Genomic DNA, 5000 nt, shown 5'->3' with positions numbered 1-5000 from the left:
CCCAAAGCATGCCCCATTCGTTAGCCTATCCAGGCAAAAACGCCCAAAACCAGCCCATTCCAGTGCCTATCCGGGGAAAACGCCCAAAGCATGCCCATTCCTTAGCCTATCCAGGCAAAAACGCCCAAAACCAGCACATTCCAGTGCCTATCCGGGCAAAAACGCCCTAAGCCTGCGCATTCCAGCGCCCCGCAGCATGCCACCCTCCTATAGGGTTTGCGCAACCAACCCGCCTAACCACCAGTGGCAACCAAAGGTGCTGTTAGCGACGACTTCTGAAGACGCAACGAGACGCGACGGGTTTGCGCCCAGACGCGACGAGGCGATGCGGGATCTGCGCCCAACCGTGCCTACACCCGCCGACTTGATGCGGGAGCTGCTGGCCCAAGCATGCCTAGCGTGCAAGGCCTGCGTGCAAGGCTAGTGTGCAAGGCTCGTGGGCAAGGCTAGTGCGCAAGGCTAGTGCCCAAGGTCTGTGTGCAAGGCTAGTGCCCAAGGCTAGTGAGCATGGCCTGTGTGCAAGGCTAGTGTGCAAGGCTTGTATGCAAGGCTAGTGTGCAAGGCTGGTGTGCAAGGCTTGTGGGCAAGGCTGGTGCGCAAGGCTAGTTCCCAAGGGTTGTGTGCAAGGCTAGTGCCCAAGGCAAGTGCGCAAGGCTCGTGCCCAAAGCTAGTGCGCAAGGCTTGTGTGCAAGGCTACTGCGATGGGCCAGTGCCCAAGGCTTGTGAGCAAGGCTTGTATGCATGGCTTGTGTGCAAGGCTAGCGTCCAAGGCTTGTGCGCATGGCTTGTGCGCAAGGCTTGTGTCCAAGGCTTTTGTGCAAGGCTCGTGCGCAAGGCTAGTGTGCAAGGCTTGTGCGCATTGGCAGGTAGCCCACCAGCATGCACGATCCAAATGCCACTCACGCGACAACACGGTGCCAAGCCGGGCATGGTGTGCACTCAAAACCAATCAACGGACAGAGGTCATGCGTCATGGGGGGGATCTAGCAAGGCCATGGGGAAGGTCATGGAGGACCTTGGAAGCAAGCGCAAGACGAGAGCGAATCGAACAAGGGGCCAGGACGGGGCCTTGTGCCCATGGTCTTCGCAAGACAGCGTCCAAGGCACCCGAAAGCCCAAGGGAACCCAAACCCGGCCGACACTTGCAATCGCACATGCTCTCTGCAACACACCATCAATGCCGCCCAACGGGGCCAGCACGAGCAGTCCTCCGCGGTCCCCTGGCCCTGCGCACGTTTGTCTTCGAAACCGAGCATCAATGCCACAGAAAGTGCCGGGGCGCCAGCTGGAGCCATCATCCGCGTTGCCATGGCTCGCTTGGCCTTGGCTTGCCAGGCCCCGACACGAGCAATCGCGCATTTTCTTTGCAACCGACCATCAATGCCGCCCAACGGGGCCAGCACGAGCAGTCATCCGCGGTCCCCTGGCCCTGCGCACGTTTGTCTTTGAAACCGAGCATCAATGCCACAGAAAGTGCCGGGGCGCCAGCTGGAGCCATCATCCGACGTGCCATGGCTCTGGTCCCATGGTCTTCGCAACCGAGCATTCGTGACACCCGCGGGGCCAGGACACCAACCCTTCCGACACGAGCATTCGCGCATGTTCTTTGGCCACACAACGGCGCCAGCACGAGCAAAATCATCCGCGGTGCGGTGGCCTTGCACGGCCTTTTGTCTTTGGAACCAACCATCAGTGCCACGGGAAGTGCCGGAGTCCCGGCATCCGCGGTGCCAAGTCATTGCGCCCTTGGTCTCTGCAGCGGGGCATGCCGGGCACTCCCAACCATTGCAAGCAAGCAAGCAAGCAAGAAAGAAAGTAAGTAAGTAAGTAAGTATTACATATAGGGGCGGGACATGCGGGGAGATCTGCGAAACGTGCATTACGGGGCACACGCGTACCTACCGGGGCATACCGACCCCTATTGGGGCACACGTGTGCATATCGGGGCATACCGGGCCTATCGGGGCACACGCGTACATACCGGGGCATACCGAGCCCTACTGGGGCACACGTGCGCATATCGGGGCGTACCAAGCCTATCGGGGCATACGCATGTATCCCAAGGCATACCGAGTCTATCCGGGCATACGCGTTCATACCGGGGCGTAACGGGCCTATCGGGGCATACTTGGGCATATCCGGGCAAAAAATGCCCAAAACTTGCGCAACCTTGGCAACCGTGGTCCATTCCTCTCTATATGCCTAGCCTTGCCAACCGTGGTCCATTCCTCACTATATGCCATGGCCTTGTGCCCATGGTCTTCCCAAGACAGCGTCCAAGGCCCCCGGAAGGCCAAGGGAGCCCAACCCAGCAATGCCCTGCTATGGCAAGCCAAGGCCAAGCATTCCGGTGCCTATCCGGGCAAAAATGCAATTCCTCTCTATATGCCTAGCCTTGGCAACCGTGGTCCATTCCCCACCATATGCCATGGCCTTGTGCCCATGGTCTTCCCAAGACAGTGTCCAAGGCGCCCGGAAGGCCAAGGGAGCCCAACCCAGCAATGCCCTGCTTTGGCAAGCCAAGGCCAAGCATTCCGGTGCCTAACCTTGGCAACCGTGGTCCTTTCCTCACCATATGCCATGGCCTTGTGCCCATGGTCTTCGCAAGACATCGTCCAAGGCGCCCAAAAGGCCAAGGGAGCCCAACCGAGCAATGCCTTGCTAGGACAAGCCAAGGCCAAGCATTCCGGTGCCTATCCGGGCAAAAACGCCCAAAGCATGCCCATTCCTTAGCCTATCCAGGCAAAAACGCCCAAAATCTGCACATTCTAGTGCCTATCCGGGCAAAAACGCCCACCAGCATGCCACCCTCCTATAGGGTTTGCGCAACCAACCAGCCTAACCACCAGTGGCAACCAAAGGTGCTGTTAGCGACGACTTCTGAAGACGCAACGAGACGCGACGTGTTTGCGCCCAGACGCGACGAGACGATGCGGGATCTGCGCCCAAGAATGCCTAGACCCGTCGACTTGATGCGGGATCAGCTCGCCCAAGCATGCCTAGTGTGCAAGGCCTGTGTGCAAGGCTAGTGTCCAAGGCTAGTGTGCAAGGCTCATGTGGAACGCTAGTGCGCAAGGCTAGTGCCCAAGGCTTGTGTGCCAGGCCCGTGTGCAAGGCTAGTGTCCAGGGCTTGTGTGCATTGCTTGAGTGCAAGGCTTGTGTGCATTGCTCGAGTGCATGGCTTGTGTGCAAGGGTTGTGCGCAAGGCTAGTGTGCGGGGCTTGTGCGCATGGCTAATGTGCACGGCTTGTGTGCATGGCTACCGTGCAAGGCTAGTTTGCATGGCTAGGGTGCAAGGCTCGCATGCGAGGCTAGTGTGCAAGGCTGCGTGCAAGGGAAGCGTGCAGGGCGAGTGTGCGAGGCCACTGTGCACGGCGCCAGCACTAGCGAGCCATCATCCGCGTTGCCATGGCTCGCTTGGCCTTGGCTTGCCAGGCCCCGACACGAGCAATCGCGCATTTTCTTTGCAACCGACCATCAATGCCGCCCAACGGGGCCAGCACGAGCAGTCATCCGCGGTCCCCTGGCCCTGCGCACGTTTGTCTTTGAAACCGAGCATCAATGCCACAGAAAGTGCCGGGGCGCCAGCTGGAGCCATCATCCGACGTGCCATGGCTCGCTTGGCCTTGGCTTGCCGGGCCCCGACACGAGCAATCGCGCATTTTCTTTGCAACCGACCATCAATGCCGCCCAACGGGGCCAGCACGAGCAGTCATCCGCGGTCCCCTGGCACTGCGCACGTTTGTCTTTGAAACCGAGCATCAATGCCACAGAAAGTGCCGGGGCGCCAGCTGGAGCCATCATCCGACGTGCCATGGCTCTGGTCCCATGGTCTTCGCAACCGAGCATTCGTGACACCCGCGGGGCCAGGACACCAACCCTTCCGACACGAGCATTCGCGCATGTTCTTTGGCCACACAACGGCGCCAGCACGAGCAAAATCATCCGCGGTGCGGTGGCCTTGCACGGCCTTTTGTCTTTGGAACCAACCATCAGTGCCACGGGAAGTGCCGGAGTCCCGGCATCCGCGGTGCCAAGTCATTGCGCCCTTGGTCTCTGCAGCGGGGCATGCCGGGCACTCCCAACCATTGCAAGCAAGCAAGCAAGCAAGAAAGAAAGTAAGTAAGTAAGTAAGTATTACATATAGGGGCGGGACATGCGGGGAGATCTGCGAAACGTGCATTACGGGGCACACGCGTACCTACCGGGGCATACCGACCCCTATTGGGGCACACGTGTGCATATCGGGGCATACCGGGCCTATCGGGGCACACGCGTACATACCGGGGCATACCGAGCCCTACTGGGGCACACGTGCGCATATCGGGGCGTACCAAGCCTATCGGGGCATACGCATGTATCCCAAGGCATACCGAGTCTATCCGGGCATACGCGTTCATACCGGGGCGTAACGGGCCTATCGGGGCATACTTGGGCATATCCGGGCAAAAAATGCCCAAAACTTGCGCAACCTTGGCAACCGTGGTCCATTCCTCTCTATATGCCTAGCCTTGCCAACCGTGGTCCATTCCTCACTATATGCCATGGCCTTGTGCCCATGGTCTTCCCAAGACAGCGTCCAAGGCCCCCGGAAGGCCAAGGGAGCCCAACCCAGCAATGCCCTGCTATGGCAAGCCAAGGCCAAGCATTCCGGTGCCTATCCGGGCAAAAATGCGATTCCTCTCTATATGCCTAGCCTTGGCAACCGTGGTCCATTCCCCACCATATGCCATGGCCTTGTGCCCATGGTCTTCCCAAGACAGTGTCCAAGGCGCCCGGAAGGCCAAGGGAGCCCAACCCAGCAATGCCCTGCTTTGGCAAGCCAAGGCCAAGCATTCCGGTGCCTAACCTTGGCAACCGTGGTCCTTTCCTCACCATATGCCATGGCCTTGTGCCCATGGTCTTCGCAAGACATCGTCCAAGGCGCCCAAAAGGCCAAGGGAGCCCAACCCAGCAATGCCCTGCTAGGGCAAGCCAAGGCCAAGCATTCCGGTGCCTAA

This window comes from Tasmannia lanceolata, unplaced genomic scaffold, assembly GCF_043159265.1.
Source record: "Tasmannia lanceolata isolate RefF3 unplaced genomic scaffold, GAP_Taslan_0.1 ptg000303l, whole genome shotgun sequence".
NCBI classification, from domain to species: Eukaryota; Viridiplantae; Streptophyta; class Magnoliopsida; order Canellales; family Winteraceae; genus Tasmannia; species Tasmannia lanceolata.
This window is presented reverse-complemented; position numbering follows the sequence as displayed.